At 47.0% G+C, this 24,171-nt stretch overlaps 2 long non-coding RNA genes across 3 annotated transcripts; one reads left to right on the top strand and one right to left on the bottom strand.

Moving 5' to 3' along the window:
* The first annotated feature begins 336 nt into the window (after positions 1 to 336).
* LOC147350943 (uncharacterized) lies at positions 337 to 21,998 on the top strand. 2 transcript variants are annotated; one of them, XR_015147012.1, is made up of 3 exons: positions 337 to 608; positions 2,927 to 3,060; positions 20,828 to 21,998. It is a non-coding gene; the product is annotated as an uncharacterized LOC147350943 (long non-coding RNA). The 2 variants fall into 2 exon arrangements; XR_015147013.1 differs by having other exon boundaries at positions 362 to 608; positions 2,927 to 3,050.
* On the bottom strand, positions 15,860 to 16,320 carry LOC147350944 (uncharacterized). Its single transcript, XR_015147014.1, has 2 exons — positions 16,196 to 16,320; positions 15,860 to 16,110 (listed from the first exon to the last, which is right to left on the bottom strand). It is a non-coding gene; the product is annotated as an uncharacterized LOC147350944 (long non-coding RNA).
* Positions 21,999 to 24,171: the final 2,173 nt, after the last annotated feature.

The following is a 24,171-nucleotide window of genomic DNA, read 5'->3' as shown; positions in this document are numbered from 1 at the left end:
TCCCAACCCAGGAATCGAACCCACGTCTCCCGCATTGCAGGTGGATTCTTTACCACCTGAGTCACCAGGGAAGCCCAAATTAACTATACTTCAATTTAAAAAGTGAACCGAAGAACAAAAACAACAAATAGCCTATCCCATTTCTTTATGATTTTGTTATATCAAGAATTTTCAAACAAGTCTTGCTCCTCATAAGCAGGCCTGGGTCTCACATTATCCACATCCTTGTGAAGCCAAACAAAGCAGGAAAAAAAAAAAAAAAAACAAGACTTGCTCACAGTTTTGTTTTGTTCCTATTTTTTGCTGACTTGGACTAAATGCTGCCATATGCTGAGAAAACATCCAGCGCTTGCATGTTGGGTTTTTTCTCTTGTTTAGTTTTATCTGGTCGAGTCACGGAGCCGTTGGCTAAGGAAGCCTATAATCTGTACTTCGTGAATAACCATGTAATTGAGCGATTGCAGTCACGGCTGCGGGCTGCTGTGTGGACAGTAGTCTTTGGGGGTTTTTTCTAATTTTTTTTCTGGAATGCCCAGAAAGGGAGCACACGAGTTGGTTCTCAGGGCTCCAATCCTGGAATCTGCAGCCTTCTTCCAGGAGTGATGAAGGTGAGGAAACAGGGCCTCAGGAGCCCAGGGAATCCAGCTTGGGAGAGTTTCCCAGGGTGATTTTCTGGGTTGGTTGGTTTGTTTTGGTTGGAAACGGGAAAAGCTAGATCTGTGCAGAACCCACTTCAGTGTTTGGAATGGTCTTTTCAGAGCTCCGTGTCATGGGAGTAACTGTCTGCAGACAGGCTTCTCTCCTCAGTGCACCAACACAAGCCCACTGCTTGATATCTCAACACATAGAGGGGTGGGTGGAGGGGTGGAAGGGTGGGTGGATGGGTGGATGAATGGATGGATGGATGGATGGGTGGGTGGATGGGTGGGTAGATGAATGGATGGGTGGGTGGATGGGTGGGTGGATGGGTGGGTAGATGAATGGATGGGTGGGTGGATGGGTGGGTGGATGGGTGGATGGATGGATGGATGGGTGAATGGATGGATGGGTGGATGGATGGATGAATGGATGGGTGGGTGGATGGGTGGGTGGGTGGGTGGGTAGATGAATGGATGGGTGGGTGGATGGGTGGGTGGATGGGTGGGTAGATGAATGGATGGGTGGGTGGATGGGTGGATGGATGGGTGGATGGATGGATGGGTGGGTGGATGGATGGGTGGATGAATGGATGGATGAATGGATGGGTGGGTGGATGGGTGGGTGGGTGGGTGGGTAGATGAATGGATGGGTGGGTGGATGGGTGGGTGGGTGGGTGGGTAGATGAATGGATGGATGAATGGATGGGTGGGTGGATGGGTGGATGGATGGATGGATGGGTGAATGGATGGATGGGTGGATGGATGGATGGATAAATGGATGGATGGATGGATGGGTGGGTGGGTGAATGGATGGGTGGGTGGACAGATGGATGGATGGATGGGTGGATGGATATATGGATGGGTATGGATGGATGGGTAGATGGATGGACCACTGAATATTCTCAGGACCCAGAATTGCTTTAAGTTAATCAGATACATGAGAAAATTATAATGCTTCAAGGTGCCAATATTTCAACACTCCAAGTAACACAATGATTCAGCCCAAATCCTCAATATTACTTTAAGGAATGACACTCATGAGTGAGATGTGAGAGTTTTCAGAAGGTTGCAGGCATTGACATTTTTTGGTCCCGAATGACACCGACTCTGCCTGCATAAAATACTAGTCCTGGCAGGAAGTACCAGTGGCTCCTCACCACTTAGGAATGAAAATAAGTGGCAAACAGGAAACCACGTTTATTTTTTACTACAAGTCAGCCAAACTCCCACACCTGTGCTGTGCATTTCCTCTGTTGGGCGTCATAAAGGGCAGCAAGAAAGTGACACTTGCCTCCTCCCTCTCTCCCAAGAGGCCGTCTCTCTGCTGGGTAGCGTCTGTGAGGGGAAGCAGGGGAGCGCAGCTGAGACAGCGCAGAGAAAGTCTCCATCCCCCAGCCCTGATCCCTCAAGAGAGTCACTGAGCAGCTGGCCCTCCCAGGGATGCTGGGGCTCCTGGCCGTGGCTCTGGGGACAAGGTAGCATTTGATGAAACACCCCATCCAGGACTCAACTGAGTCCCAAGGCAGAACAAGTTGCTGCTGGAAATTATCCTGTGATGAGATGATTTGGAAGGAAGCGATCGGCCCTGAGAGCCACTGGCCGCGTTCCCTGCTTCTTGCTCACTGGGCTGGATAAGGTTTGCCTTCAAAAGATGACTTTGCCCACAATTCCTTCAGGAAGGTTCTTTATCCCGGGGAGCCTCTTCTTGAGAACGGCTGAACTGTGAATACCTGTTCTAAGTTAGACCGCTCTTTCAGCTCCATTTAAATTACTATCATCATGCTGGCTTCCTTAATGACGCACCTTGGGAGGCCAGAACGTCTCTGAGGTGCAGGTCCTTAATGAGGAGCTTCGTCCGAGAGGTATAATTTGAGCCGTCTGCCGTGAAGCGGTCCCGACTGAGCCGGGCCCGGTCCCCGCTGGCGCTGAACTCCCCCTGCCCCTGAGGAGCACTCAGCTTGGCTCTCTCCCTTTTCCTCACGGCCCGGGCACTGACGTGTCTTTCTGCTTGGAGCTGCCCGTCTGGTCCTCTCGTAAGAACAGCATCATAGTTGAACACGAATAGACAAATCGGAGACACGTCCTTCTTCATATTCACAGGAGTCAAAATATGACCATCAGTTTGTCTAGTTGAGGACCAAGTTGCTTCGTTTTTTTACTCTTTTTATTGTATTGGAGTAGAGTGGAGTCACTGTGCTGTGTTAGTACCTGATGCACAGCAAAGTGACTCACTATATACACTCACACATGCATATGCATGCAGTCTTTTTCACTATGGTTTATTACAGGACCCTGAGCAGAGTTCCCTGTGCTGTGCAGTGGGTCCTCGGTGTTCATCTATGTTATATACAGCAGTGTGCACCAGCTAATCCCAGATTCCAGTTTTATCCTGGCCCTCCCTGCGCTTTCCCTGTTGGTAACCGTAAGTTTGTTCTCTATGCTTGTGAGTCTTTTTCTGTTTCATCGATGAGTTCGTTTGCAGCCTTTTTGTAGATCCCACACACAAGTGGTACCGTATGATGTTTGTCTTTATCGCACTGACTTCACTTACGTGACCACTTCTAGGTCCATCTATGTTCCTGCAAGGGGCATTATTTCATGCTTCTTACGGCTGAGGAATATATACGGACCACATCTTCTTTATCCAGTCCTCTGCTGATGGACATTTAGGTTGTTGCCATGTCTTGGCTATTGTAAATAGTGTTGCAATGAACACTGGGGTGCGTGTATCTTTTCAAATTATAGTTTTCTCCAGATACCTGCTGAGGAATGAGATTGCTGGGTCATATGGTAGCTCTCTCTTTAGCTTCATGCTGTTCTCCATAGTGACCGCACCAATTTACATTCCCACCAGCAGTGTAGAAGGGTTCCCTTTTCTTGACACCCTGCCCAGCAATTGTTATTTCTGGACTTTTTAATGATGGCCATTCTGACCAGTGTCAGGTGGTAGCTCATTGGACTCGCAGCTGCATCAAAGCTCAGCCCTCTCATTCCCGCCCCACGTCCCCGCCTCCTCCACAAGTGAGCCCCTAACAGCACACACCAAGGGACCTGGTCACACGCATCTCCAACTCAGAGCCAACCCTGCCCTCATGGCAATCCACCGGCCTTCTAATCCATCCCCCTCCAACCTGGATCCACTCTCAGGTCTGACTTCTCTGAGCGTCTGCTTAAAACGGAGAATTTAGCATCTGGAGAGTGAACAGCCAGGGCCTTCAGGAAAGTCTGCCAGCCGTTGTTTGCAGCTTGTCAAAATCACATCACCTCCACCCTTCCCTCTGGCCAGTCTCTCTTTACGTCTCCCTGTCTCCACTGAAGCTCAAACGCCACGTCTTCACAGTTAAAGGTTTGTTTAGTCAGGACGGCGTTCACCCAAAACAAAATCTCTCGTGAGTGGTTTTCTGCTCGCCCGTCACTCCCCTGCCTGCTGACCTCGACTCTCAGACCAAAGGAAATGAGGGCCAACAGGTCACGGGCAAAGCCGAGCTCGGACCTCAGCGGCGGTCCCCGGGCTGGATGGGCCTGTCCTCACTCCCGCCGTCCTACTGATTGCTAGGTCTCTGCTCCTGTGGACTCACTGGCATGTGGGCCTGGTCTGGTCTTGATTTAAGAGGAGGAAATAAGTCACAAATCTTTATGGGCAAAGATAATTGCCATGGGCCATGTTTTTCCTACTCCGAGTCTGCTCCTCATCGGCACTGGAAGTCACCCCCCAGAGCGGGCGTCCGGGCCCTGGGCCTCGTGGCTTTCAATGCGGCCATCGGCTAGACTTTGATTTCCTGCTCCTCCACCTCCTGCTACAGAGTTCCCGGGCTTAAAGAAGTTTCCCTTAACTCTGCTCAGGGTTATGTGGCAGCCTGGGTGGGAGGGGAGTTTGGCGGAGAAAGGACCCGTGTACGGCAGGGCTGAGTAGCTCTGCCTTGCACCTGAGACCATCCATGCGGTGTCAATCGGCTACGTGAAAGCCAAAGTGTTAGTCGGGCTCAGTCCTGCCTGACTCTTTGCAACTGCACGGACTGCAGCCTCTGTCCATGGGATTCTTCAGCCAAGAACACTGGACTGGGTTGTCATTTCCTTCTCCAGGGGATCTTCCCAACCCAGGGGTTGAACCTAGGTCTCCCACATTGCAGGTGGATTCTTTACCTTCTGAGCCACCAGGGAAGCCCAGTTGGCTAGAATTCAATATAAAATAAAAAGTTTAAACAATAAATAAAAAACAAGAGAAGTTTCCCTTTAGAGAAACAACTCCCAATTGTCAGAGAAAGGATTGCATACTTGTCCATTGTCCATAGACAGAGGAGCCTGGCAGGCTGCAGCCCATAGGGTCCCAAAGAGTCAGACACAACCGAGCAACTTAGCCCACATGCACTGTCTAATTTTTCAATTCATAAATTGATGCATGAATTGGCCTCTTATTTCTAAATCTACTTATGTTGTGAACTGGTCTGGGGCTCAGGCACAACTTGGAAGTTGTTTAGGGAGACCATGACAGCTGCTGAAGAAGCTGAGGGTGGGGAAGTCTAGTTACTCTCTCATAAGCTCCCTGTCAGGGTGTAAGGAAAAAGAGCCTCAGACCGAATTCTTCCCATCACATGCACATTTACTCGACAAATGTTTCTTGGCAAGCAGACACAAAATAGTTCATGCAATCAGTTCTGTAGACACAAATAAAGTCCCAGCCCTGTGTCTCTTGGACGTGATGAACAGTTCATTTATTAGAAAGGTTTGGTTAAGACAGACACAACTCTAGAAGCAGGATTCAGCTCTCTCCGCTGGACTCAGGCCACTGGAAATGTTCCAGTGTCAGAGGCTGAACACGAAATTGCTCACTCTGAGCGGATGGGCAACAGCCTTGCAAGACTTTCCTAGCCTGGTCTTGGAAGATAAGGGCGTCTTCAAAGCACTTTGTTGTTGTTATTATTTAGCTATTCAGCTGTGTCCAATTCTTTGCTACCCCACAGCCTGTAGCCCACCAGGCTCCTCTGTCCATGGGATATTTCCAGGCAAGAATACTGGAGTGGGTTGCCATTTCCTCCTCCTCGGGATCTTCCTGACCCCAGGGGTCAAACCCTCATCTCCTGTATCTCCTGCATTGCAGGCAGATTCTTTAAGCTGAGCCATCAAGACATGGGTGCTTATATGCATATACACTGGCATTAAGAAATGGATTCCTTTATAAAGGAACTAGTTGGTTGAGTCTGGATTTGAGTTGTCTGAAGTAAAAATTCTAAGAAGTCTCTTCTCTTCTCTTGACAAACATGAGCACTTATTTGTCTTTTTTTAGCAAGACTCAAGTAGGCCCCAATGCAGGGCTGGCAGGTTGAAACATTACGATTCCATCCATCATGTTCATAATTCATGCATTTGCATCTCTAAGGAACCAGATCAGAATAAACAAACCCCTGGCACTTTCTCAAATTTTGGTCTCTGTCGTCTATCTCTTAATGATTTCCAGAAGAGGCGGTGGAAACAAGAAGCAGCGGTTCACCCGGGGTCAGCTTCCAAGCGACTGACTGATGCTAGCGTCAGAATCGTTCTTCAAAGACATCTTCAGAAGGGAAAGGCGTGTGGGCGTGTAACGAGTAATCCCCTTATCCCGAAAGGATGCGACACTCCTCAGAGACACTTACAATCCAGCGCTTTGGATTTTCCTTTCTTTCTTCTGTGGCTTTGCTGTTTAATCTTGTTAGGAAGGTACCCCAGCTTGTTCCACTGAAGTGAATGTCAGCATGGCCTTTGGAATAACAAGACTCAGAAGTATATCTGTACCATCTCTTGTTGGGAAACCAGGAAAAGCGGTCCTGGAGGATCATTCACTGCCCCAGATGTTTTCTTCTCACAGGTCTGGTTGCCCAATTGTTTTATTTACAAATGAGAGATTAGCCATTAGGAAGAGCAAAGTGAAGTGACAGTGAAAGTCACCCAGTCGTGTCCGACTCCTTGAAACCCCATGGACTAAACAGTCCATGGAATTCTCTAGGCCAGAATACTGGAGTGGGTAGCCTATCCCTTCTCCAGCGGATCTTCCAGACCCAGGAATTGAACCGGGGTCTCCTGCATTGCCGGCAGATTCTTTACCAGCTGAGCTACCAGGGAAGCCCAGGAAGAGCAAAGCCCTAGCTTTTCAAAGGTGCAGATTCTAGGGCAAAGCCGCGAACCAGTCAAGTGTGGGGGTAGACCTAGGAACCTGAATGCAGTTCTGATCATCTATGACTCCTCCTCACTCCTCAGAGTCCAGGGTATTGTGGTTTCTCCTGGAAGCAAGTAAGACAAGGTCAAAAGAATAATCCAGAAGCAAAGTCTGCTGAAAGTGGCTAAAAGCAGAGCTCCATAGAGAACCACACACTATTGGGGAATATGCAAGATAAAAAGCCACCAGGACTTCCCAAGTGGTCCCGTGGTTAAGGCTTTGAGCTACCAGTGCAGGGGACTCAGGTTCCATCCCTGGTGGGGAACTAAGATCCCACGTGCTGTGGAGTGAGGCCAAAAAACAAAAAAAGCTACCAGACTTGCTGCCATTTATTGGGGAAATCAAGTCTTTTCACATGGTGAAATGTTACAGAAAGAACACCGAGTAACATGCAGATGGGAGAAAGGAGACCAGCCATAAACGCCAAAGGTACACGTGGTGAAAGAATAATCAGAATTGGAAGGGGACTGTTTCTTGCAAAAAAAAAGTGTTTTTATATCAGGGAACCCCACATCTTCATTAGCAATATTGACTTGGTGACAGTTATATATTAAAAAAATTAGGGTTTCACCAACAGCTCAGTGGTAAAGAACCCACCTGCCAATGCAAGAGATGCATGCAGGAGATGTGGGTTCGATCCCTGGGTTGGGAAGATCCCCTGGAGAAGGAAATGGCAACCCACTCCAGTATTCTTGCCTGCCCAGTCCCATGGGCTGAGGAGTCTGGTGGGCTACAGTCCATGGGTTCGAAGAGTCGGACATGACTGAACACACACATACATATATTAAAATTAATTAGTTTCAGCCCAGAAACAAAAGCATGAATGTGTGGGCATATAAAGTAGGATGTAGCATTGTCAAAGTGAAGGGGGAAAGCACGGTATTTAACACTTGTATTGAGATTTTCCATTTTGTGAAATGAGTGAGATCTCTGCCACATATAAAAAATGAATCCCAGCTGGATTAAATAATCAGAGACAAACCACAAGCTACAAAAGAATTAGAAAAATAGACAAAATATTTTTGTAGCTTTAAGGATAAGGAAGACTTCACAATGAAGACATAAAACTGAGAAGGTCAAAATGAGAGACTCTGACTGACCTGACAGCACCGGGATGGGAGACCCGCAGACGGAGGGCGTCAGAGTCAGAGACGCCAGAGAGTCAGTCAGACCCCAGCCAGTCAGACCCCAGCATGGGACACCCGCACACGGAGGGCGTCCAGAGTCAGAGACGCCAGCACAGTCAGAACCCAACAAACCGATAACAGCCTGGAAAGAAATGTCTCTAGCAAAGAGAAAGAAGCGATATCCAGAATGCTGTGTTTATTACAAATTGACAAGAAATGGGTGAACATGGCACAGAAAACTAGCAGACAATGAGACCAGCTGAAGGGAAGACCCGGCAGCAGGAAAGGAACCCAAATCACGAGCACACACGAAAATAGGCTAAACTCTGTCTAAACTCTAGAAGGACAAAAATGGTTACAGCAAGTATTTTCATAATATTGATAATATTCACTGTTAGCAAGAAGGCAAGATCAAAGACCCTGCCACACACTGTTGATACGATTGTAACCCCATAAATATTAACTCATTAACGCCCACATCTCTGGAATCAGAAATTCCATTTCTAAGAGTCTATCCTCCAAAAATATCAGTACTACCAAGAAAAGTCATTTAAAAAAAAATTATGCAGTTGCCCGTTGCCACGATACGGAAAAAACCTAAGTGTCCATCAACAGATGAGCAAATAGAGAAGATACGGTATACACATGGGCTTCCCAGGGGGCGCTAGCGGTCAAGAACCTGTCCGCCAATGCAGGAGAGGTAAGAGATGAGGGTTCGAGCCCTGGGTTGGGAAGATCCCAAGGAGGAGGGCATGGAAACCCACTCTGGTATTCTTGCCTGGAGACTCCCATGGACAGAGGAGCCTGGCGGGCTATATAGTCCACAGGGTCACAAAGAGTCAGACACAACTGAAGTGCCTTAGCATACACACACACACGTACATACACAGGCAACAGAATACTACTCAGCTACAAAAAAGAACAATTTTTTTTTCCATTTGCAGCAACATGGACGGACTTAAAGGGCGTTGTGCTAATTGAAACAAGTCAGGCCGAGAAAGACAAGTACTGCATGGTATCCCTTACGTGGATGGACTTAAAGGGCGTTGTGCTAAGTGAAACAAGTCAGGCCGAGAAAGACAAGTACTGCATGGTATCCCTTATGTGGAGTATAATAAAAACAACAAACCAGCACGTATAACAGAAAAGAAGCGGATTCACAGATACAGAAAGCAGACTAGTAATTACCAGTGGATTGGGGGAGGGGCAATGCAGGGATGGGGAGAGGGCACAAACGATCAGTGTAAGACGGGCTCAAGGCTGCACTGTTCAACATGGGGGATACGATCAACACTGTGAAATAACTGAATGAAGTATAGTCTTTAAAAATTGCATAAAAAATTAAAATGAAAAAATAATTTTAAAAAATTAGAAACATCCAAAGGCAGAATTCTTGGTCAAAGGGTAGGAAGATTTTTAAGTCCTCTATTTTAAACTGGCCTATTTCAAAAAATACTCTGTACATGTTCCACACAGGACTCAGGATAAAAATACTTACCCTACCCTATAACTGTTCATTCCGCTATATTAGAGTTCTGCTGTGTTCTGTAAGCCACGCCCAGCCTGGGCCTGATGGTCATTATGGAATAAGCGAAACTTTCCCAGCCTTGATCAAACACCAAATTCTAATGAAAGAAATAACTTCAGCTATTTATGAGAGTATGAGACTTAATCCGAAGGGAAGTCAACTCTGAATATTCACTGGAAGGACTGTTGCTGAAGCTGAAACTCCAAAACTTTGGCCACCTGATACGAAGAGTTGACTCACTGGAAAAGACCCTGATGCTGGGAAAGATTGAGGGCAGGAGGATGAGATGGTTGGATGGCACCACTGACTCAGGGGACATGGGTTTGAGCAGGCTCCAGCAGATAGGGAAGGACAGGGAAGCCTGGCAGTCCACGGGGCCACAAAGAGTCGGACACGACTTAGGGATGGAACCACGACGTGAGCCTCCAAGGACCAGGCTTTGTCTAATGAAGATGAAATTAAACTAGCAACTGGAAGACGAGATGACCTGAGTCAGATCCCCTTGCTGTTTAGCCCCTAAGTTGTACCCGGCTCTTCTGTGACTCCATGGACTGCAGCCCCCAGGCTGCCCCACCCATGGGATTTCTCAGGCAAGAACACTGGGGCGAGTTGCCACCTCCTCCTCCATTTCCAAGTCACCTTAAGCAAGCTATTTCACCTCCCTGACCTCCAACGAACACGTTTGCAGAATGACGATAATAACACCCGTCCTTCTAAAGGATTCTTGTGAGGATTCACGACACGAACTAGGAGATCGAGCTCTATGGAGACCTGGAGGATTATCAGGGCTGAGTCTCTTGGGCAATAAAGTGAAAACTGAAACACATGCCTGACAGCTAACTGCCTCCTCTCAGGAAATGGTTTCTCCTAATTCTTAGAAACACCAGCGACGGTTTACCCCGTCCCTGGCACCTGTGTGTCAGCAGCGCCAAGAGTGAGCAGAAAGGACACCCCCCCTGAGCTCTCAGGAACCAGGACTAAGCTTCAGGAAATGAGCCCTTGTCACTTTGTTTCCGTGTCAAGCTGGGGTTCTGACATACATCTAATCTTCGCATCACCTCCTGACTTCGTGTGGTGGGTACTTGAACAGGGTGGGTCCGGAAACCCAGGACATGTCCTTGGGTCCCTCTGCAAAGCCATGAATGCCTGGGACTCATTCTGGGCGTGGTCAGTCCCTGGCCACAGGGTGAGAAAGGGGTGGATGCCCAGGCTGGTCCAATCAGAGCATCTCTTCTAGACTCTTGCAAAAGGTCAGCCTCTCTGTTGACAGAGGCTGTTAACTTTAACCCTGAAACGGTACAGCAACCTGGCCCTGCCTCACCGTAGAGGATTTACAGCAGAGGTGAAGCCGAACTCACAACCCCTTCCGTGGCTCTGGCCCTGGCTTTCCTCTCTGTCTTCCCCTCTCCCTCCATCTCTTCCTCTCTGTCTCTCTGATCAATCTCTTGATAAACACGCACATAAATGGGGGCAGAGAAAGTCACAGAACGTTCGTACTTGTTAGGAACAACTTCCCCCACCACTGTGCATGTTGAAAAAGCAATAACAATAGTAAGCTTTCTCATGCACACCTCCCGCTCTCCACCAGCGGTTGATATTTTATGCACCAACAAAACAAGCTTGTGGCTGGACAAAAACAGCACACCATAAACAGACAGACTGCTTCCCAGGTCAGAGTTCACCTGGAAGCAATAGAGAACTCTGTGTGGCTTCTCCCAGGCATCAGTGCAAATTTTTGCGGCAGCGAACACATGAGCAGAAGCACGTGACCTTGGGCTCATCAGTCAATATGACAAACGACTTTGAAGAAGACCTGTGTCACCAGTATGGAAAGTCCCCAAAAAAGTGTTGTAAAATAATGTCTTGCAAAGCCAAGTTCATACAGATATCCTCCCAAAATCCCCTTCCCCACAAAAAGTAGCTGAGAAGTGAGTCTGATGGGTGGGGTGAGAGAATGAAACTTTCAGCAAGGGAAAAGTAGAAAAGAAAGAAGTTTTTATTCCTGGATTGCCACTGGCTTTCCTGCTCCTGGTTTTTTTTTCCTCTTAAGTTACATGAGGTAAACCTGGGGTAGGGAAAGAACCATGAAATTAAAAGACACTTGCTCCTTGGAAGGAAAGGTATGATGAACCTAGACAGCTTATTTAAAAAGTAGAGACATCACTTTGCTGACAAAGATCCGTCTAGTCAAAGCTATGGTTTTTCCAGTAGTCGTGTACGGATATGAGAGTTGGACCATAAAGAAGGCTGAGTGCCAAAGAATTGATGCTTTCAAACTGTGGTGCTGGAGAAGACTCTTGAGAGTCCCTTGGACTGCAAGGAGATCAAACCAGTCAATCTTAAAGGAAATCAGTCCTGAATGTTCATTGGAAGGACTGATACTGAAGCTGAAACTCCAATACTTTGGCCACCTGATGCGAAGAACTGACTCATTGGAAAAGACCCTGCTGCTGGGAGAGATTGAAGGCGGGAGGAGAAGGGGACGACAGAGGATTAGATGGTTGGATGGCATCACCAACTCAATGGACATGAGTTTGAGCAGACTCCAGGAGATAGTGAAGGACAGGGAAGCGTGGCGTGCTGCAGTCCCTGGGGCCACAAAGGGTCAGACGTGACTTACGGGCTGCACAACAGCATGAGACACAGATGCAGACTTAAGATAGACTGCTGAGGTTGTCTTGAGTGAGGTTCCAACGTTTATAACAGAGGAAGTCTGAATATTTCTGATAGATGTTACGGGTCCCCTTTCTTAATGAGAAAACAGAGGGTTAATGAAGAGAAGGGACTTGGTCAAGGGCAAATGGTTCTCCACCTCTCTCCCCACCACCAGGCTCATCTAACCCAAAGCCTGTGGTCTTTCCCCTGAGCTGATGAGCACAGGATGCGTCCAAGCCCCCAGCGGTCTGAATTATCTGGGTACACTGTCTCATTGATTTCCTTCTTGGCTCCAGGCAGTAAGTTATCCAATGAGAGAATCTCGTTCCTTCCTTCCTCCGCTGCTTCCCATTCTCCTGGTCAGGACTGGGATTCCATGCCCGGCCACAGCCCTTGAAATCTCTTGGTCATAGCAGCTCAGGGAGAGAGGAACCTGGGGAAGAAAGCTTTGCGTACCTCTCCTCTCAGACTCAAGACTGGAAACTGTTGACCCCTGTATTATCTGACTGTGCTCTTAAAGATTAAATGGCAAGAGATAAACTCAAGTCCTTCCAAAGGTCAACTCACTCCATCTTACCTCCCACCTTGCCTCACAGAGAGGCATTTCTGAAATCAAGGATGTGGGCCCTGCTGTTGAACATTATTAATGAGTTATCCTTATTTGAATTATCCTTATTTCAGTAAAAATTAGAGGAGGGCTTCCCTGGGGGCTCAGTAGTAAAGAACCCGCCTGCCAATGCAGCAGACGCGGGTTCGATTCCTCGTCCAAGAGGATCCCACACGCTTTGGAGCAGCTAAACCTGTGCACCCCAACTACCGAGCCTGTGCTTTAGAGCCCGGGGGACACAGCTACTGAGCTGACGTGCGGCAACCACTGAAGTCTGCGTGCCCGAGGCTGCGCTCCTCCGCACAGGAAGCCACTGCCGGGAGAGGCCCACGCGCCGCAACTAGAGGAAAGCCCGCACGGACTGAAGACCCAGTGCAGCCAAAAATAAGTAAATAACACATGTTTAAAAAATAGAGGACCAGAAAGATGTGTCACACAGAATCCTCCCATTCTAGCACTACCAGTGTTAGGAGTTTGGTACATTTTTTCCCATCCTTTTTCTTAAGCATCTGTTTCAAATACAGTTGTTATGAAGAGGTCTAATTTTGTAGCATATTTTCTTTAATCAGCATTTTCCATGTTGCTGTATGTTCTTTACAACCATAAATGTAAGGATAGAGCAGTCCTAAGGATATCGTATCATTGCGATGGACATTTACAGGGGTTCTTCGCAGGGAACTGAGTCCCTTTGCTGTCCACCTAAATCACCGTAAATCAACTTTAATTTTTAAAAAAAGGTTAAATAAGCCCTAGGGATGTGCACAGCAGGATGACTATAGTCTCTATTGCTGTGTGATATGTAGGAAAGTTAAGAGAGTAGAGTCTAAAATTTTTCATCACAAGAAGAACATTTGCTGCCTTTTATTTCTATTGTTTCTACAAGTGGAAAAAGTGAAACTTGCTCAGTCATGTCCAACTCCTTGTGTGACCCCATGGAGTGCAGCCCACCAGGCTCCTCTCTCCGTGGGATTCTCCAGGCAAGAATACTGGAGTGGGTTGCCATTTCCTCCTCAGAGGATCTTCCCAACTCAGGGATCGAACCCGTGTCTCATATCTCCTGCATTGGCAGGTGGATTCTTTTACCACTAGGGCCACCTTGGAAGCCCCTTATTTCTCAGTAATACTGGGAAAATACATATACAGTTAGTGGGTTTTGAAAAACACACACATCTGAGTAACTACCAGCATAATTAAGATGTGGAGCTTTGTCTTCACTCCAAAAAGTCCCCCATCTCCACCCTCAGCCCCAGACAAGCACTAAACCGCCACTGTGGATGAGCTTTCTCTGCTACAGAATTTCATATAAATAGAAACATACATTTATTCTACTTTCATGCATCATAATATTTTTGAAGTGCAGCCATGTTGTTGCATATGTAAGTCATTTTTGTTTCTTTTTATTGCTGAAGTATTCTACTGAATGGACGCGTTACAGTTTCTTTACTCATTCACTATCTGATGAACATCTGGGTTGTCTCCAGTTTTTTTTTTGTTTTTTGTTTTGGTTATTATAAATAAAACTGCACTAAGCATTTCTGCATAATTCTTCTTATGGATGTATGTTTTCATTTCTTTTATGTACATACCTAACAATGAAATCTCTGGATTGTATGGTAAACGTATAAACATCATAAGAAGCTGTTTGTAAAGTGCTTCTACAATTTTACATTCCCCCCAGTAATAAGTTAGGTTCTCATTTCTCCACATCCCCACCAACACTTTTTATTGTTAGCCATTTCAATGTGAGGTGGATGGAGGCAGGATCAAAATTTCAAACTTTTTTTATTTTTGGAAAGAGGTAAAGTATTATTCTACTATATAAAGATATAACTTGTGCCATGCCAAATGATACTGGTTAATTTCTGTGATGTTCGTTTCGTTAGAAAGCAGACTAGAAAGACTCTAGAAAGACTCTACTACGGTGGAGGTAGAGATGTGGGAATATTAAAGAAGTGGAGGAGAGTCTATCGGTGGGAAGAGGGGCCCTATGGAGACACTCCAGGAGGATTAGCTGGGTGACATAGGAGCCACCCACATGAGCCGGAATTCAGAGGTGGGCAGATGTTTATCACTCCCAAGCTTAGGGTCCTGGATTTAAACTCTATAAAAGGAGTTCCTTATATGTGGAATCTAGGAAAATGGTACAGATCAACCTATTTGTGAAGCAAATAGAGTCACAGACGTAGAGAACGGACGTGTGGTCACAGGGGCGAGCAGAGGCAGGGGTGAATCGGGAGGTCGGGCCAGACGTGTACACCCTGTTGATGCTGTGTGAAAAGCAGACAACGGCCGGGCACAGCTGCTCAGCACAGGGACCTCCACTCGCTGCTCTGTGACGGCCTGAGGGGAAAGGAAGCCTGAAACAGAGGACCAGATGCATCTGGTGCCTGATTCACCGTGCTGCACAGCGGAAACTAGCACATTATAAAGCAGCTGTACTCCAAATGAAAAGTTAAAAATAAATAAATTTCACCTTTATAAGTTAAAAAGCGGGGAGGAGTCCATAAAATTGGAGCAGAAGCCCAGAAATCACACTTATGACAGCAGACAGAGATTCCTCCATATTTATAAACTTCCCAATGGTAAGACGCAGCTTAGAGTTCTGTGAATTTGATCAGTCCTTACTCATGGCCTTGTGAACCCTTGTCTAGAGTTGAGAATATCTAGCCTCAGTTACTGAAATGAGCTGTGTGCTCAGGGTGAAAGTACTCTTTCCCTTGCCAACTCCAAACCACACGTCTCGCTTTTTGGCCGTAACCAATCATGAGGTCAGCAGGTTCAGCCTAACCTAGCCTACCTAACACAAGCATTAGGGAATATTTTGCAAGTGGCCATGCTTCAGATCTTGTATGTTAAACCCAGGGTCTGAGGTTTGTTGAATCAACACACTCACAATAAAATATGCGAGAGCCATAATTCCCATGCAGAAAGACACAATGGTTAGTGTACATCATAGGCTTTGCCCGCTTTCAGAACCTCACACAAGTTAAATGATGTCTTTGTGCCTCTTGGGTTTTTTCCATCTTCATAAACAAGGACCGAACAAAGGACCTCCTTGATGATAACTGAAGGGGGGAAATTTTCAGAAAACCAATGCTATTTGTACAACGATCATCATAAATTAACATTTATTCTGTGCTGGCCAAACTCCAGGCACTTGTTGTCCTGAGCTCTCACCATGCATTAAGCAGCCCATTCTGTCATCAGACAGTCCTGCCCCACACGCCCTTCCCTTGGCACCCATGGGGAATGGGCCCCAGGGGTCCCTGTTGATGCTAAGATCCAACGATGCTGAAGCCTCTCGTGGAAACACCTTCTAAGGGAAGAAGTGCGCTTCCCAGGTGGCTCAGTGGTAAGAAATCTGCCTGCAATACAAGAGACCTGGGCTCAGTCCCTGGGTCAGGAAGATCCCCTGAAGGAGGAAATGGCAACCCACTCCGGTGTTCTTACCTGGGAAATCCCATGCACAGAGGAGCCTGACGGGCTGTAGTCCATGGGGTCACAAAAGAGTCAGACACAGCTGAGCAACTAAACAGCAGCAATGAAGTGAATACGCAGACCGTCCACACCTGCAGATTCAACCACAGTGAAAGTCATGGTCGCTCAGCCGTGTCCGACTCTCTGCGACCCCATGGACTGTAGCCCGCCAGGCTCCTCTGTCCATGGGATTCTCCAGGCCAGAATCCTGGAGTGGGAGCCATGCCCTTCTCCAGGGGATCTTCCAGACCCAGGGATCAAACCATGGTCTCCTGCATTGGAGGCAGATTGCTTACCATCTGAGCCAGCAGGGATTCAACGAAGCACAGATCTAAATTTCACGACTGGAAATCCTCAGTGGGCTGAATTCCCAGAAATAAAACCCCAGGACGCGGAGGGTGGGTACTGCACTTGCCCACAGTCAACCACATGAGGCGTGTGAGACCCAGGAACCGAACACAGGCTTTCTCACCCCAACGCTAGTGTCCTTAACCACCCCCCAGCCATAGCACACAGTAGAATGAACTTGCCTCCAGCACTGTCTTGATGAATTGAACTGAGTTAGCTTATCTCACATCGCGACAAATGCACAGAGGTTGGGGCCTCGGTGTAAGTCACATTTTTTGAAAGCATAATCCAGCCAAGTTCCTGGGCGAGTTCTTTTATTCTCCTTCCTTTTCCAGCCCTGAATTTCCCACCTCTTGGGATTTGGTACTACTTTAGCAGACATGGGGTGAAACTGAAGGAAAAAAAAACAAATGTGAAGAGCACCTTGTAGGAGAAACATAGCATCATTAAAACGCCTACAAGGTGGAAAAGGAGTCGAAACACACTTATTACACACAGATTACATGGCAATTCATCTGAGGCGTTAGATTTTGCAGCAAGGTTAGCATATTTCAAATACTCTTCACTTTGGCTCTCTCCTTTTTGGCCCTTCGTTTTTAACAGCAAAGGTATTGTATGCTTTTGTTTCAGGGGGTGATGTAAAGAAGGAAGTAAAGAGGGGAAAAAAAACAGTATTTTCCTGGCTCTACTGTTTTAAAAGCTTTGGATGGCAGGAGCCTGGAAAGGACTCTCAGTTTTTACAAAATACTTCTTGGAAAACATCTTGAATAAGAGGAAAGCCAGGTAGGAACTGTGCAGACAGGAAAAAGGGAGTTCCTACAGAGACAAGCTTGGGCCAACAAAGGAGGACGGAAGTGGGTGGCAGAGGTCTCATCCAGGAGCCTGACAACCAGATTAAAGAGGAGACGCGCCCACGGGACGTTTATTTTCCCAGATTTAAACACAATCCTGGAGCAGAGAAAGAAAAAAAAAAAATTAACTGAGGTGAAATGCTTTTCCACTCTGCTGAAATGAGGGTTGGAAAGAGAAGTTAGACTGAATCTCAAAAATCCATCGAAAGTTGTTTTTCCTGTATACTCGGGCTTCTGGGCTAAGATTCGATTCACACCTACAGCAGCTCACACAACGGAGTGCAAACCAGGCGCGCACTCCCGGCAGGCTGCTGTCCCCCAGGGTTTCTCAGGGAAGAAGCGAAAGGAAGAGGCTACAGGCCACGAGTCAGGGAAGTTTCTGGACAGCCGAAGGGACGGGCCACACTCTCCTGCCAAGTCAGCCCGGGTGAAAGGACAGCTTGTCTCTTTACAGATGTCCCACAGCAGGGACGGCAGGCGGTTTCGAAACACTTCTTCTCAGGAAAAGGGCCAAAATGTTACATAAAGTTAAAAACCAGTGTGCAGCCTAAACCCCAAGATGAGCGAGCACTGAACCTTCTCTGAAGGCTCTGGGAGCCCTACTAACCTCCACTTCAGTGCTCCGTGGACGCCAGGCCACAGCTCGCTCTTCTCCTTAAGAGGAGCTAGACAGGCTTCATTTTTAGCCCAAAAAGCGATAGGAGAAATCCATAGAAACACAGGTGCTGAATCTAGCTCCCCTCTGATTGCAAACATCCCAAAGTGCATCCAGTTTCCTACACACTTTTGACTCAGTCGATGGCTTGGGGATGGTGCAAGAACAGAAAGGACAACAGAGGTGCCTCCTGCAGACAGAAGATTCTGGGTCCTTACGTGCAAGGTGTGTGTTCCAAGGATCCACAGGAACCGGGGCGCCCAGGAGCTTGTTAGAAATGGATGGTGGACCACACCCCAGGGCACAACAGAGGATTTCTATAGCAGTGAAAATACGATGTCTGATATTATAATGACAAGTACGTGTCGTTATATCTGCCTGCAATGTGGGAGACCTGGGTTTGATCCCTGGGTCGGGAAGATCTCCTGAAGGGGGACATGGCAACCACTCCAGGGTTCTTGCCTGGAGAATCCCATGGACAGAGGAGCCTGGCAGCTACAGTCCATTGGGTCACAAAGAGTTGGACACGACTGAGCGCATGCATGCGCACACACTCACAGACACAAACACACACACACACGTCATTATAAATTTCTCCAAACCCATAGGATGCTCAACATCAAGAGTGAACCCAGGGACTCCCCAGTGGTTCAGTGGAGAAGACTCCCTGCTTCCACTGCAGGGGCTACAGGTTCAATCTCTGGTCGGGGAACTAAGATCATGCATAGCAAATGGCACGGCCGAAAGATGTTTTTTGAAAAAGAGAGTGAACACAACGGTGAACGAGGGACTTGGAGCGATGGCGATGTGTTAATGTAGGTTCGTCCGTTGTACCAAACGTCCTGCTCTGGTGAGTGATAGGGATCTCGGTGGGCGGGGGTGGGGAGGAGGGGCAGGGCTATGGAGAAAACTCTCTGCCTTCCTCTCAACTTTGTTTTAAACCTAAACTTCTCTAAGAAATATTGTTGCTACTGTTGTTTAGTAGCTAAGTTGTGTCCAATTCTTTGAGACCCTATAGACTGTAGCCTGCCAGGGTCCTCTGTCCATGGGATTCTCCAGGCAAGCACACTGGAGTGAGTTGGCGTTTCCTTCTCCAGGGGATCTTCCCGACCCAGGGATCGAACCCAGGTCTCCTGCATTGCAGGCAGATGCTTTGTCCTCTGAGCCACCAGGGAAGTCCAAAATTCATGGGCAGTTCAGCCAATTCTAGGAAGGAGAGGTTTACATTGCTGTTTCTCAAACTTCATTCATTCTAGAAACATTCACTCTTTTTTTAAAAACCATTTCCATATACAACCCTTATACATTATTTTTACATTAGTCAATTTACAATGAATTTGGTTTCTTTAGAAGCAACCTTCAAGTCAATAAATAAGACCAATGAAATCAGAAATCTGATGGTCTAAGTTGTGTTTTTTTTTTCCCTAATCCACTTTAAAGGGAGACTATTACTTAGGAAATAAAAACAGTCACACCTGCATAAAAATGTGACTTAGAACTCCAGGAAGCCCCTTCGTTCCCACATTCGCTTCTTATTAGCTCTCAGTGGTAGCTCTGTTTTGACATGGAATCTCTTCACCCAAGTGGTGGGAGCAAAACTTCTCAGCTCCCAGCTCGTCCAGGTCAGTCAGGGACCAGAACTGACAATCGATTTGCCCAAAGTGACGCGCGTGCTGCGAGGTGGGAAGACTAGAGCGCGGCTCTGCCCCGCAGGGCTGAGCGTCCACACCCCACCCCAAGCCCCAGCCGCTCCGGGACTTGGGTCTTGCTCCTGCAGGTGTATAGCACCCCTCCCTCATGTCAGGATGACTGGTGGGTCTGTACCGCAGAGTGAGGAGAAACTATTCCTGAGTGTCAAGCCTTTCATTTTGCAGCTTTCTGACATCCAAGGGGCCCGATTTCTTTCAGAGCCGCTCATCAAAGTTTCTCTTCACGGAACCAAAGCCGCGTCTTGCTCTTCCTGCCATGCTGCTTGTCACAGAGCAGATTTCAAAGGCTGAGCTTCCCAGGCCAAATTCTATCCTCCTTAAACATGTTTTTTAAAAACAGCTCCTACAAAAGGAATGTGTGAGCAAGCTCCCGTGACTGACAGCCTCTGGCCCAATGATTTCTTCTCAAAGTTTTTTTTCTCTGTGACTTTCCTGGCGATATTCTAGTGATTCTTGGCAATATTGATTCATGTCTGAGGAACGAGGGTAAATTAGCAGTGTCTTTCTGCTCTGCTCTATGACAAGCATGAGAACATCCTTGCACACTATATTATCAATTCTCAGTTCAACTCTGGAAATACGTTTTGAGGGTCCCAGACAAGCCACAGGTGGTAAATGCTTCCGGGTCACAAGAATTCCATGTGACATATTGCAGTCTTCGCAAAAGAGGGATGTGTCTTTTCCACCCAACAAAAAAGTTGTCAACTTCTATTTTTCTAAATCATGTGTCGTCAGTGGGGGCAAAGTTTGTTCTTGGAGGAGAAAGTATCTTGGCTATGAGAATGGTATGTGGCCCTTCAAAGCTCACCTCAACTCAACAAAATCTTCACCCTAGAATTTAATTTCTCTCATCAGACTGAAATTTAATTTTAATCAATTTAAGTAGTCCATTGAATTTAAAATTCAAGTTTAATTTTTTTTTTCCTTAGGGACAGTGATAATGGCGGCGGGGGGAAAGGTTGAGAAACACTGAAAACGCAATGAAATTGTATTTCAATTGTACTTCTCCTCTGACCTATAAATTCTTCTATTTCCCTCCTAGAGAAAAGATTCCCAAAAGAAGCATTTACACGGAGTTGCTGACAGCACCATCTTTTTTAATGGTGGAAAAACCTGAATGTTCATCAGTTGAAAATGGTTAAAAAAAAGAAGAAGAAGGTCTGTATTACGAGAGGCTGTGTATGAGTGCTCCTTGGAAGGCAAGCTGTGACAGACCTGGACAGAGGATTATAAAGCAGAGACATCGCTTTGCCAACAAAGGTCTGTAGTCGTGGACTGATGTGAGAGTTGGACCATAAAGAAGGCTGAGAGCTGAAGAATTGATGCTTTTGAATTGTGGTGCTGGAGAAGACTCTTGAGTCCTTTGGACTGCAAGGATATCAAACCAGTCAATCGTAAAGGAGATCAATTCTAAATATTCATTGGAAGGACTGAAGCTGAAGCTCCAGTACTTTGGCCACCTGATGGGAAGAACTGACTCATTGGAAAAGACCCTGATGCTGGGAAAGATTGAGGGCGGGAGGAGAAGGGGACGACAGAGGATGAGATGGTTGGATGGCATCACTGACTCATGGACATGAGTTTGCGCAGACTCCGGGACACGGCAAAGGACAGGAAATCTTGACGTACTTCCAGCTCCTGGGCTCACAGAGAATCGGACACAACTTAGCGACTGAACAACAGCAAAGGACACGCTGGCATTTTCTGTTCCTCCTGGAAGTAAATGAGACGCTCCCAATAAAGTCACAGCACAAAGTTTACTTATCACTTTGAATTTTCTGTCTACTTATTGAAAAAGCTGCTTTAGACATCAGCGATTGTTTATCACAGATTCCTCGTATGTCTTAATGAGAAAGAAAATATAAGAGATATAAAGTGTTCAGAGTCTGAATGATCTAAATTGTTTTTCAATTCGAGTCAGCAACCATCACATTTCTCCAAAATCACCCGTCAAGCGACCAACGATTCTCCTCCAGGATTTTCTTTTAACGCTGACACCCGTTCTGCAGCTTTTGATGTCGGCGCTTTCTTGATCAGCAACAATCCATCACAACAACCTTTCATGGCTTTGAAATTTTCTTCATCCAGTCTGTGGAACTTCACAATTTCTCCTGCCTTCAATCACATGGCTTAGCATGGGATAATAAAAGGAAAAAAGCCCTCTTGTGTGCATTTCCAAAATAAATAAATAAATAACAGCTTTATCAACTTAAGAATCCCTTCCTTAGGTCTCATGAAGCAGTCATCATCTGGCAAGAAAAAAAAAACATGGAACCGTGATCATTTCTCTAATGATGAAAACTTGCTTCACAAATATGCAATTTATGCACCAGCTGGCAATAATTGTAAGATGCATCACTGATTTCAAAGATGTTAAAATATGTACTATATACACCCTAGAATTAATGACATATAGTGTCTTACTTGGGGCTTCCCAGGTGGCACATTCGTAAAGAATCCACCTGCCCACGCGGAGGACACAAGAGACTAGGGTTCGATCCCTGGGTCAGGAGGATTCCCTGGAGTAGGAAATGGCAACCCAGTCCAGTATTCTCGCTGGAGAATTCCATGGACAGAGGAGCCTGGATACATTAAGTGTCCTGTTTGAGCCTCCCAGCAGCCCTGTGAAGTAATTACTGTGTTTACAGACGAAGAGGCTGAAACGTAACTAGTGAAAAGAACTCTCCCAAGGTCACAGAGCCATCGAGCGAACACAGATACTCAACTCCAGAATCTTCTGACGCTATACCCAGAGCACATGACCTCCGCACTCTGGCTTCTCAAGTCAGCAGAGTCATCTTCATCCCTGGCACCATTATCAACACGATGGTCATTGTCACCACCAGTCGTCCTGGGCATAGCCCTCATCATCAAAGTCACAGTGAGACAGACGGGGCCTCGGACTCTGCTGCACTGCCTGTGCCTGGACGGACGTCTCCCTCAGCAACAAAGCGCAAAGTGACCATGAAAGTGCTGCTCGGCTCAGCCACGTCCAACTCTGTGGCCCCATGGACTGTAGCCCGCAGGGCTCCTCTCTCCTTGGAATCCTGCAGGCAAGCAGTTGGAGTGGGTTGTCATTGCCTTCTCCAGGGGATCTTCCTGCCCCAGGGATCGAACTCCCGTCTGCATTGCAGGCAGATTCTTTACCATCTGAGCCACCAAGGGACTGAAAATATTTATAAATACATGCATGCGTAGTTGGGGCAAATGCTGGACAATGAGATACAAAGAGACCAAGAAGTCCAACTGCCACTTCTGAAGAGCCAGGAGCGAAAGTAGAGTGCCCCCTGCACACAACACCACATCAGGGGTGGGCAAAACACCCAAGCCACCCCTCCGTCCTGATTCCTGGACACCTCTCTACCCTGACCCCAGGTAAAAACCAGCTCAGCCTGCCTGAGTGGGCAAGGAAGCCTGTTACTTGTTCTTGCTCCTTCCTGCTGCAGCAAGGGCCCCGTAAAGCCTTGCCTGAATGTCCTGTCCAGCCTCTTATCAATTTCTATTGATTAAGGAGGCCAAGAACCCTGGTCGGTAATGACAGTAATCAGCAGCATTGTCGTCACCATCGTAGCTAATATTTACTGAGCACCTATTTACCATGTGCTAGGTTCTATGCTAAAGTTCAGTTCAGTTCAGTCACTCAGTCGTGTCCGACTCTTTGTGACCCCATGAATCGCAGCATGCCAGGCCTCCCTGTCCATCACCAACTCCTGGAGTTCACTCAGACTCACATCCATCGAGTCAGTGATGCCATCCAGCCATCTTATCCTCTATCGTCCCCTTCTCCTCCTGCCCCCAATCCCTCCCAGCATCAGAGTCTTTTCCAATGAGTCAACTCTTCACATGCCAAAGTTAGCATAACTACCCTATAGATACATTTATTATAGCTTCATTCTACAAGCACTGATAGTAAGACTCAACAGGATCAAGTAACTTGTTTAACATCATTCATCTGAGGCCCAAATTCATACCCTGGCCATCTGACTGTAGATACCACACTCATAACTACTAAGGATTAAGTACAGGACCCAGCAAACTGTAGGCATTCAGTAAATGATGCGTATACTTGTGCCTAGCCCAGTGACTGGTATGTGGAAAATAAACAATTATAACAACAGTAGGGGCTCCCCTGGTGGTTCAGTGGTAAAGAATTCACCTGCAGTGCAGGAGACCCGGGTTCAATCCCTAGGTAGGGAGGATCCCCTGGAGGAGGGCATGGCTACCCACTCCAGTATTCCTGCCTGGAGAATCCCATGGACAGAGGAGCCTGGAGGGCTACAGTCCATGGGGTCGCAAAGGGCTGGACATACTGAGGAACTAACACTGAGAGCCTTCCACTCTCCGATGGCAAGATGTGGGGCCACCGTAAGCTGGATGGAGACACAC

The sequence above is a fragment of the Bos grunniens genome, chromosome 19 (assembly GCF_055505025.1).
Source record: "Bos grunniens cultivar Pamir isolate PY7600 chromosome 19, Bosgru_T2T1.0, whole genome shotgun sequence".
NCBI lineage: Eukaryota > Metazoa > Chordata > Mammalia > Artiodactyla > Bovidae > Bos > Bos grunniens.
This window is presented reverse-complemented; position numbering and strand designations above follow the sequence as displayed.